This window comes from Propithecus coquereli, unplaced genomic scaffold (assembly GCF_000956105.1).
Source record: "Propithecus coquereli isolate 6110/MARCELLA unplaced genomic scaffold, Pcoq_1.0 Scaffold548, whole genome shotgun sequence".
In the NCBI taxonomy this organism is placed as follows: domain Eukaryota; kingdom Metazoa; phylum Chordata; class Mammalia; order Primates; family Indriidae; genus Propithecus; species Propithecus coquereli.
Window position 1 is genome coordinate 440,044 of NW_012151374.1, and position 12,131 is coordinate 452,174.

Genomic DNA, 12,131 nt, shown 5'->3' on the forward strand with positions numbered 1-12,131 from the left:
TGCTCCATGCCAAACCTGATTGCTTTTTTCTTAAATGAGTATCCTGTGCATCTTTGCTCACGGTCAGGAAAAATGTCCCTGTTAATAATTTACAAAAGACAGAGCCACTCCTCTTTTGCATCCTCAAATCTCTCAGAGCACGTGATTGTTTAAGCATATCTGGTTTCCAAGTAGCTGAGTGATGAAATACGATTGGCCTCTCAGCATCGATTCCTCTTCTCCTTTCTCTCTCGTTCTTCTTGGATAGCAGTTGTTTGTTACGATACAGTCATTCTTCTTATAAAAGGACTAAGCAGAGGGTTCTTTCTTTCCATCCTTAGGAAAAGGTGGGCTGTTTTGGCTTCCTACCATGGAGGAGGACCTTGGAGGAGAAAACTGGCAGACCTTCTCCATTCCCTGGGGCTTCGGCAGGGCGGCCGAGGATGAAGGAGAACATATTTGCCAGTGAGTAATGGTCTTCAAGTAAGAATATGAGGGGTCTTATTGTCGTTTTTGAGATGACCTCATGCTTTTCAGTAGGGCAAATTTGTTTGGACAAAGGTTGAAAGCCATGTCTCAGAATTATTACAAGAGCAATGCTGTTGATAGAAAAGTGATAAGGTCCTTCTGAGTTTTGTTCAGTTCATTGTAGTGTTTAAAAAGAATATTAGAGGTGAGGCAGGATTACTCTGTAAAATAAAAGGACAAAGCCATGTACTACTTTGGTTGTTTATTTCCTTAAGAATAAATGTCCAGAGGCACTTTTGGGAACAGAGAAACTGATTTTAGCTGCTTGTTCATATATGTGGATTATAATAGGCTATAATTCATAGTAAACTCTTGACTGTACTTTGTGCAAGGGAAATTGGATTGTGCTGTGTTTATTTTCTTTTTAAAATGGTCTCTTCTCAGTGACAAATTTATCTGTCAGGATGAAAAGTTTTGATTTTTAAACAGAGAATGCTATGTTGGCTATGCAAATTGGTTTGTATTTAATTGCTTCTTTATATTCAGTGGTCTTGATAAATACATTTTTCTCCTTTGAGAAATACCACAATTTTACAGAAAGTTGAAATTGTTGCTGAGTGGCTTATGATTTATGTAAATATGTAATTCTTTCTTGGGGTTGTCTAACTTTCAATTATGAGAAATTCATCAGTGATGCACACTCTTTGGAATACTGATTGGAAAGTTTCCAGTCATTCTGCTATTTAATGTTTTCTCATTAATCACTGGCACTGTGTATTATAAGCCACTTATAAATTTGTTTAAATGATATTCTTTCAGTAGATTCTATAATTATTGAGTGTTTAAGCATTGAGATAAGAACATTATGTGCAGGCCCAAGTATAGAGGAATTGCCACAGGCTAAGAGAAGCTCTCCAAATTAATAAAAATCATTGCCCTTGACTTTTACTATTTGGGACTTGGAGCCAAATATTTTTTAGAGTTGCCGTAATTGTCCATGATGATAATTACTTGGTCTCACTATTTGTTTAGAACTGTTTTGAAGTAAGTGCAAAAGAAACTTCTTTCTGTTATGCAGTTCATTATAATGAAAAATTTGAAATCAATGTTGTCATTCTATGGAACTGAAATACACAAAATAGTCTCATGTTTTGGAACTAGCTACTCTGATCCCCAAAATGTGCTGTTGGCTTATGACATAATTTCATTGGATGACTTTTCTTTTTAGCACCCACATTTCCCTCCTGATTTCATACCTGAGGGTGAAATAACTGAATATTTAGGCTCTGGAAAGTGACTTCTTAAGACATGAGATCCTGGGATTTGTGCCTCTTGTCTTTCCCAGTCAATAAGATTCAAAGAAATAGATCCAGCACTAAACTCTCTGAAACATATTGTTTATGTGTTTGGGAGGAAGTAATAAAAGAGATAAGAAATATTTTAAGTCAAAATACTAAGGCTGAAGCACTGAATTCCAGTTCAATAATTTGTTGGCTATAGTTTTAACTCCATGTTTCTAGTGAAAGGTCTGATCGTATCTTGTTATTAGATCGTATCTTGTTTATTAGAATTAGTGCTAGATATGTCTCCAAAAACTAAGGTTGTTTGTTATGCCTGGAGGCACTAAGTCATTTGATAGTCATTAGATGATCCACATTACTATATTATTAATTTTATTTTTTATATATAAAATACTCTTTTATTTTTACAAATCAACATAAAAAGCAACCATTATTGTAACCAGCTCAGGCCACCAGTAAAGGATGCTCTCAAGCATAGAACTATGTAGATCTGGATCAAGATTCAAGGGATGGGGATAATTACCATTGAGCTACAAGTAATGTTAGTCCAGATTGCTCAACTGAGTCCCACTCATGCTGCTAGCTTCACAGGAGTAAGATCTAAAATCCTTAGCCTGTCTTCTAATCAGGTAGTCGAGGTTTCTCAGACTAGGGAGGGGTCCTCGTTCCCCTCCATCCCTGTGCCTCACGGCTGATCTGAAGGAGCTATCATAAGACTGATGTAAAGAGAAAGGTTTACTTTCCTAAAGTCTTATAACTCTCTAAAATTAAAATGACTTGAGACTATTTTCGTTGCTTTTGCTGTTGACTAAAGAGCTGCTTGTTTCTTTATCCAGTAGAGCAGGCACACAGAATGGTTAGTGCCGTGTTTTCTGAAACCAGCCTGATCTGGGTATGCACCCTATAGCCTTCACTCACTTATTGGCTGTGTGACTTTGGGCAAGTTTGTCAGCTTCATTAAACCTCAGTCTCTACATCTGTAAAATGAGGATAATACCTACCTCATAGGGTTGGAGGGATAAGTGAGTTATTATAGGAACAGTTCCTAGCACAATGTCTAGCTCATCCAATTATCTACTTATTGATGGTGATTCTTTTTTAATTTAATTTAACTTATTAATTAATTTATTTTTTAAAACAGAGCTTTGCTCTATTACATTGGGTAGAGTGCAGTGGCGTCATCGTAGTTCACTGCAACCTCAAACTCCTGGGCTCATGCGATCCTCTTGCCTCAGCCTCTCTAGTAGCTAGAACTATAGGTGCATACCACCACGCCTGGCTAATTTTTCTATTTTTCGTAGAGACGGGGTCTCGCTCTTGCTCAGGCTGGTCTCGAACTCCTGAGCTCAAGTGATCCTCCCTCCTCAGTCTCCCAGAATGCTAGGATTACAGGTATGAACCACCATGCCTGGCCTTGATGATGATTCTTATTGTTAGTACCAGTAGCAGTGAGAGCAGAGCCTTTCAAAAGTAATCTTGTTTGCAAGCCTTCAAGTTCAGTTTGTTTGAGTGAAAGTTATGGGTTATATTGCTTTACTAAGATTCTAATAGGAAGAATGATCCATTTAGGACTTAGAAAAAGGAATGAGTACAGAAGGGTAAGAGGGAGTTTAACACTTCTGTGCAACTTCTTTATTTTTTAAACACAAAGCTTAGTAGAAAGTATAATGAAAATGGGAACTATTATTGGTGGGTTTTAAGAAAGAAGAAAAAAACAAATGAGGTGAGTTTCTCTCAGTTCAACAAATATTTATTGACAACTTAACCACTGTGCAAAGTGCTGAAGTACAAAGATAAAGACAAGGCTACAATGGGATACCACACCACACCTACTAGAATGACTAAAATAAAAATGTGGCAATGCCAAGTGCTGACAAGGATGTGGAACAACTGGAAGTCTCATACGTTGCTATAACAATCTACCAACCAAATGGTACAGCCACTTTAGAGACAGTTTGGCAGTTCCTCATAAAGCTAAACATACATTTGCCATAAGACCCATTTGATCCCACTTCTGGGTATTTACCCCAGAGGAATGAAAACTTATGTTCACACAAAACTCTTTCACAGATGTTTACAGCAACCCTATCAAAATCTTCCCAGACTGGAAACAACCCAAATATCCTTCAACGGATAAACAAACTGTGTTAAATGCTCACAATGGAATACTACTCAGAAATAAAAAGTAATCAATTACTGATGCACACAACAAATTGGATTAATGTCAAAGGCATTGTGCTGAGTGAAAGAAGACAGTTTCAAAAGGTTAGATACTGTATGATTCCATTTATTTGACATTCTCAAAAAGACAAAACTATGGTGACAGAGAACAGATCAGTGGGTGTCAAGGGTTAGGGATTGGGAGAGGGAAGAAATTGTGGCAGCACCTTGGGTGATGGAACTATTTTGTACCCTGATTGTGGTCGTGGTTACACAAATCTATACATGTGATAAAATTTATAGAACTGTATACCCCCAAATCCAATTTTACTGTATGATCATTTAAAACACAAAAAATAAGAATGCAAATTTCTTACCCTTTAGGAGTTCACAGGTCCAGTGAAGGGACAAACACAAATAATTATAGTACAGTGGGGTCAATGTAGTGATTAGGACTAAGACATGCTAAGAGCAGAGCCACCAACCAGCATGACATGCCATGCTGGTATGCAACAAATGAGTTACAGCTATACCCAGATGTTACTGCACAAGTTTTGTCAGGGCCAGAGACCCAAGCCAATTGCTTATGTCCATGCACAGCCTTGTTCATTTATCCTCAGCCATTTTCTATGTATGCCAAGATGTAAAAAAATGTTTGGAAAAAGTCCTGACTCAGGATATTATGAAAGCATAGAAGAGGGACACTTTGCCTAGCTGATTGGGAGGAGAGGGGTCCCAGGGAAAGAATTCATAGAGGAAACAACACCTGTACTGGGAATTAAAGGATAAGGGGGAGATATAAGGCAAGAGAGGGCTTCTCTAGGGAACAGGGAGGACATTTCAGCAAATCATCCCTTACCTGAGAAAGGCATGGAGGAGTGAAAGAATGGGGTGTGAGTTGGGAGCTCTAGGGCATTCAAGATTATAGGAGTATAAAGTGTGAGCTGGGGCTGGGGAAGTAAGACTGTGAACTTGACGTTGTATAATAAAAGAACATTTGGTTTTGTGATATAGGTTGAGCATCCCTAATCTGAAAATCCAAAATCCAAAATGCTCCAAAATTCAAAACTTTCTGAGCATTGACATTATGCCACAAGTGGAAAGTTCCATACCTGACCTCATGTGACAGGTTGCAGTCAAAACTTTGTTTCATGCACAAGATTATTAAACATAATCTTTTGTATAAAATCACCTTCAGGCTATGTGTATAAGGTATATATGAAACATAAATGAACTTTGTGTTTAGAGTTGGGTCCCATACCCAAGATACCTCACATATATGTGGATATTCCAAAATCTGAGAAAATCTGAAATCCGAAACACTTCTGGTGCCAAGCACTTCGGATAAGGGATATTCAACCTGTGGTAGATTTTAAGCATATTTTGAGGCTGCTGGGAATGAGGCACCAGAGAGGGACTTTTGATAAAAGAGAGAGGAGGCTGGAGGGATAACACAGTGGAAAGAAGTGTAGGATTTGGTCTTAGCCGTCAAGTGCTAGAGAACTTTCTGGCAACATGTGTGGCTTTAATGGAAGACTGCCTACTGGGAAGGTCTCTTCATTTACTCATCCATCATTAATTCATTTAAAACTCTTTATTGAGCACCCATTGTATGTCAGGCACTATTCTAGGCCCTGGGGATCTAACAATGAGCAAAACAAAGGTCCAGCTCTTACAGAGGCAGTATAGGAGTGAAATCAGCTAAGCTTTGGCAAATTTTGAAATGTAAAGGGCCTTTGAGACATCCAGGTTAACAGCACCTAGTAAAGTAGATGGTAGCTATGAAGGGCAGTCTGGGCTGAAAATATGAATTGGGACCACTGGCATAAAGATAGAAATGGGAGCCTTAGAAGTTGGTTAAATCTAATTTTTCACCACCATTCTCAATGATATGCTATCAGGGCTGGTCCTTAGTGACAGGAGCGATGTATCTAGCTTATGCCACAATCTCAAGGGTGCTCGTCTACCCATGCTTCTTTTTTTGTGAAATTCTGGTAAAGGGATCTCTAATCTTTCTAGAAGATACTGTCTTAAAATTAACAAATATCTCTGACATGCAGAACATTATAGTAAGCTCTGGTGGATGGGGTGATGGAAAATAAATAGACCTGGTCCCTGGTCTGAAAACACTTAAGAGTCTACAGGGAGAGATCATCTCTCTACACTTTGTAAATGTCCATGGTGCTTGAGAACAGCAGTAAGGAAACAAACAAATTCTAGGCTGAATTCAAGGAGACTGAATCTTCTAGTACATTTGCACAGGCAGAGCAGTAAAGCAGGAGTCAAGGACACTTCAAAAGTGAATATGTTCTGAAGCCAGTTATTCATGCCCAGAATCCACAGTGGCTTGGAATGACCCAGGCCAAGTCCTTAGGTTTGACTTGGGATAATGCAGATGGGTATATGGTGTTTTGAAGAGGTTGTCTTAATGAAATAATTTTTGACCCAGCTATGTTGTTAGAGCTCTTGTGACTCAAGTACCTACTGACGCCACCATATTGATGTGGCCCAAAACCAAATCATTAAAATTCCAGCTTTCCTGATAACTAGGAAGTAAACAACTGGATGTCCTTTCTCCTTCTCAGGACTCACCTCCCCTGTGATGGAGTTGGGACAAGGTGGGATTCAGAGGTAGGGTGGTGAGTGGGTAGGGTCCAGGCGCCATCTGGCAGGCAAACTACCCATGACAGGGAGTCATGCGCTAACCTTGTCCTCAGCTCCTGAAGGACTTTTCATCATTCTTAGCTGAATGCTCCTTCTTGGAGACATCATGGACACCTTGAATGAATGATCTACATCTCATGTTAATTAGTTTTACCTTTAAAATCACAAAGGTTCTACTTTTTTACATTCAATAAAGAATTATAGTTCCTCAACTAAAAATTTACTTCCTTTTCCATCTGTTCATTGAGGGGATAGACATCTCTGCTATTTTTTTTTTATTTCAGGGTATTATGAGGGTACAAACATTATGGTTACACTTTATATCTTTGCCTCTCCCAAGCAAGGGTTAGAGGCATGCCCTTCACCCCTACAATGCTCCCCGTGTCCTTTAGTTGTGGGTTTACCCCCCCCCCAAAGCCCCCTTAATCCCTGGAGAGTATTACTGCCATGTGATCACCCTAGTGTTGATCAGTTAGTACCAATTTGATGGCGAGTACAAGTGGAGCCCATTCTTCCAATCTTGTGGTGCCTCACTTTGGATAATGGGCTTAAGTTTAATCCAGGAAAGTATAAGAGGTTCTAGATCACTGTCGTTTCTTATGATTGAGTAATATTCCATTATATACATATACCAAATTTTAATAATCCACTCATGGATTGACAGGCACTTGGGTTGTTTCCACATCCTTGCAATAGTGAACTGTGCTGCCATAAACATTCGGGTGCAGACGCCTTTATCATAGAATGTTTTGTGCTCTTTCAGGTAGATGCCTAATAGTGCTATTGCTGGATCGAATGGTATTTCTATTTTTAGCTCTCTGAGGTATCTCCAAATTCTTTTCCACAGAGCTTGCACTAATTTGCAGTCCCACCAGCAGTGTAAGAGTGTTCCTGTCTCTCCGCATCCTCTCCAGCATTTGTTGTTTTGGGATTTTTTGATAGAGGCCAATCTCACTGGGGTTAGGTGATATCTCATTGTGGTTTTGATTTGCATTTCTCTAATGATTAGAGATGTTGAGCATTTTTTTATATGTTTGCTGGCCATTATTCTGTTTTCTTTTGAAAAGTTTCTGTTCATTTCTTTTGCCCATTTGTTGATGAGATTGTTTGATTTTTTCTTGTTGATTTTTTTGAGTTCTAGATAGATTCTGGTTATCAGCCCACTATTTTGAAGGCTTCTTGGTTACACTCAGTTTTATTGATAGTGTTATTTTGAATGCTTTGGAAAAGGAGGAGGAGGAATTTATGTGTCCTTACTCTGAGCTCCGTACTGCACAGAAATTCTTTAAATGAATTAATTCCTAACAGTTCTTCTAATATGTGTGTATGTGCGTGTATGTGTATGTGTGTGTGTGTATAATTCATTCACTAATATTTGTGTTATAAATTTCCTTTGAATTGATGGTTTTAAGAGATATTTGAGACACCCTTTGAGACTTAGTTCTAACAGACTTAAAGAGATCTTTATTGCCTTTTTATTATGAGATTAATTCATACTTGTAAAAATTAAAAATATACTGACATGAATAAAGTAAAAAGTGAAATCTACATAATTGAGGAGAGGTTAAGTATAGAATAAGGATCAGGGCTGTCTATCATGTGTATGACTTAGTAATGAAACACCAATTTCACGTTTTGGTGGGTCTCTTTTGCCAAGGGACCTGACTTGCAATTGCTGAGTCATCGTATTCCTTGCATCCAAAGGGCCCATCAAAATGGGCACATCAAAACCATTGTGTCATTCTACTTCTGGGTATATATCCAAAAGAACTGAAAGCGGGGTCTCAAAGAGATATTTATACACCCATATTTATAGCAGCATCATTCATAATAGCCAAGAGGCGGAAGCAGCCCAAGTGTCCATCAATGGATGAATGGATAAGCAAAATGCAGTTTATCCATACAATGGAATATTATTTAGCCTTTAAAAGGGAGGAAATTTTGACATATGCTAAAACATGGATGAACCTTCAGGACATTATACTAGGCAAAATAAACCAGTTACAAAAAGAAAAATACTGTATGATTCCACTTACATGAGGTATCTAGAGTAGTCTGATCCATGGAGACAGAGAATGATGGTTGCCAGGAGCTGGGGAGTCGGGAATGGAGCATTGCTTAGTGGATACGGTATTTCAGTTTTGCAAGAAGAAAAGCATTCTAGAGATTTTTTTGCACAACAATGTGAATATACTTAACACTATTGAACTGTACACTAAAAATGGTTATGATGGTAAATTTTATTATGTGTATTTTACCATAATTAAACATTTTTTAAATGTAGGAAAAAAAGCCATTGTGTCAACACACCCTGCTTTGGTGTACATGTCAACTATAAACTTAAAACTTCTTTTTCTAGTGTCGTGCAGACCTGAGGTGTTCTTATTGTCATTCTCTTGTCTCTCATTGTCTCTAAGGTAGGGGGCTTCAGCGGTAGATCCAGGAGATCCACGAACTCCTTTATACTAATTGCAAGTTTTTATCTGTTTGAGCATTTTTCTGAAAAAGAAAGGGCCCATCATGTTTTTTTAGTTTCTCAAAGGGGCATATGATCACCCCCTCTCACCTTTCCTATAAAAGGCTTAGAAACATTGCCCAATAGATTGTTTCTATTCAATAGACCTTATTAAATTAACTGTGCATAAAAGCCATTATTTGAAAGCTTTGAGTTGAATGTATACCTAAATAAAGCACAATCTTATTAAGGCTCATTTGGGCTATTGATTATTCCATCTATACTTTTAGTGGCTGGGATGATTTTATGGCCTAATACTTATAAAACCAAGGTGCCCCTATGAGATGCCTGGTTTAGAGTGTACTTTATTCTGCAGAGCTGCATATGCCCCTGAGGAATCATATTTGTTAGTTTCTCAGCTTTTCCCACACAAATCAAGAAGGTGTAACTAATGGTAATTAATGCTTCAAACTCCATCAATTTTTACTCTCTATTGGTAATTTTCCTCCAATATGTACCTCAATTTTTTGAAGATTTTTAAGGTGACAGTTGAGGATTTTCCCACTGTCTCAATAAAGTGGATTTCTAGAAGGAAACAGCTAGGAAATATGTCGGAATTGCAGAAAGGAGATCAATTTAGACAAACCCTTTTCTCCACTGGTTACAAAGCACAGACAAAGTCAGTGCTTTGAAAAGCAAACAGAGATGTCAGAAGGTCTTTCCCCAGGCAATTCGATATGTACCCGAAGGACGCTTCTCTGACAGTGACTGTGCTGTGCCCTTTCAAAACTCACTGTCAGGTAGAGATTGTTATCCAGTATTACAGATAATTGCTGACTGGATTTAACACAATTCTCCCAGGGGACTGAAGCTAATGGGTTGGAAATTCTGTGTCGTTAGTATGTTTGCCCAGGAAGACCATCTCCCATTACTAATACAGAACTCAAACCCCCAAAGCGAGGAAGATGCATACATACTCTTACACACAAAGCCAGCTCCAATAATCATATCTTTTATTTTTTTTGTTTAAGGTTTTATTGCTTATTCTATTTCTCTATTTTGTTATACAATTTTTATTTTTATCTGATAGTCATACCTTAATACCAACCCTCCTTTTTGACTCAGGACTTTTGTGCTAATTGTTCCCTTTCTCAGGAATGTTCTCTCCTACATGTCTCTGTTTAAATGTCTCTTCCAGGGGGAGCTTTCCTGACTACCTCACCTAAATATTGTTCGTGCTCTCTGCTCTACTCCTGACTCAACCTTAGTTTTCTTCAACATTGTACTTATAATCATCTAGCATTCTTATGAATTTATTAGTTTGCTTATTGTCTATTCATTTTCCCCCACCAAGATATAGGTACTCAATGAATATCCCTTTACTCTGATTTTAGGTTATTGTAAATTTCTCAATATTGGCCTTTTAACTTCATTGTTAAATGAATAGATGAAGGAATGTTCAAGGAAGATTTAACTATAATAGGTTGAAAAAATGCCATATACTTTCTTCTTACTTACTCTACCCAAGGCTATCCTTGAGAAAGTTTATAGGCATTGGTATTCATTCATTTTTGACTTTATTGAGTGCTAACTATGTACCTAGGGATGATCTATGTGCTGGTGGGAAGGTATCGTTGTACTATTACTAAGCTAGTCCTTTGTCTCTTTGAGAATATTTGAACACTTGACTATGATTTTTGGTTGGAACTTCCATCTAAAATGGGTATTATTCTGAGGTTTCACGTTGCCACTATAGCAGTAGTGTGTTTTTCGCCTTGGATTTTCATGGAAAAGAGGTAGCAAAATGATAACATAGATAAATGGAGTTTTGAGAAGGTGCCTACAAGATTAATTTCCTGTTCTAAAAAAGTGGATTTATTTATTATCCAGTACAGTCAAAACATGATTTGTAAGTACATAATTTCCTCACAGAAAACACTTATAAAGAATATCATAAAAACAAGTATAATTATGTTTTTCTTACATCTTCTTCTTAACTATTGATCTCATTTTACTGGAACATCACTGGAAATTTTAATTCTGAGGTTTTGCATTACCAATAGTGTTATTGCCCAACTGGGTTCTTTTTGCCTGCTGCACAGGAAAAGCCAATGCACTGAGACAGCAGGGATGCAGTACAGAAAGAGTTTATTAGTTGTTAGTCCAATGCAGAGACAGGAGGAATTTCTCAAATTTGTCTCCCTGAGAATCTCTAGGCTGGGAATTTTAAGGGGAATTTGGTGGACAAGGAGCTTAGGGAATTGGCACTGCTGATTGGTTGGGTCAGGGTGGGGTGTGAAATCATAGAAATGTAGAAACTGCATTCTTGTGCTGAGCCAGTTCCTTGATGGAGGACATAGGAATGATTGAGTCAGTTCCCCAGTGTCAGTGGATCCGTAGGAACGCAGGGTTTGGAAAACACCTCAAAAGGCAGTCTTAGGTTTTACAATATAAGTAATTAAGGGAAGTTATGAATCTATGACCAAACTCCTAAGCAGTCAACAATTATAGGGAAGCAGGCTAGGAGCAGAAACTGGTTAATTTTTAACTATAGCTGTATCTTGTCAAGCTTAGACCTCTAGCAAAGTTTTAACTCCTTGGTTTCAGTTGATTTTATAGAGACAGCTTCAGCAGCAATCACTTAATAGAAAATATTTTCCAAATGAAACATGCTATAAGTATGATGTGGATGAGAGGGCTAAAGATGATCACTACATACATCAAATCCTTTACATTTATTTCCCAATTCTATTTTGTGTAAACTTTTTACCTTAAAAGTCCTATGTTGTCATATACCTTCACAAATTTTACCTGTATTACATCTGTGAAATTCTACTAGTCTATTTCTATACCATATATTCTACAATATCCTTGTGTCCTCACAATTTCCTAATTTACTGTAATTATGTGTGCTATAGCAAATAATAATTTTAAAGATCCTATTTAAAATTGTCATTCTCTGTATAAAAGACTTTGAGACTGTCTAAAATGTATTTGTCAATAGGGTTTACTGTTTCACTTTTGTACAAAATATTTGAACACCATTACTCAGCCATTGCATATTTCTTTTTACACCTCCATCTATCCAGGTTTAAGTTATATAG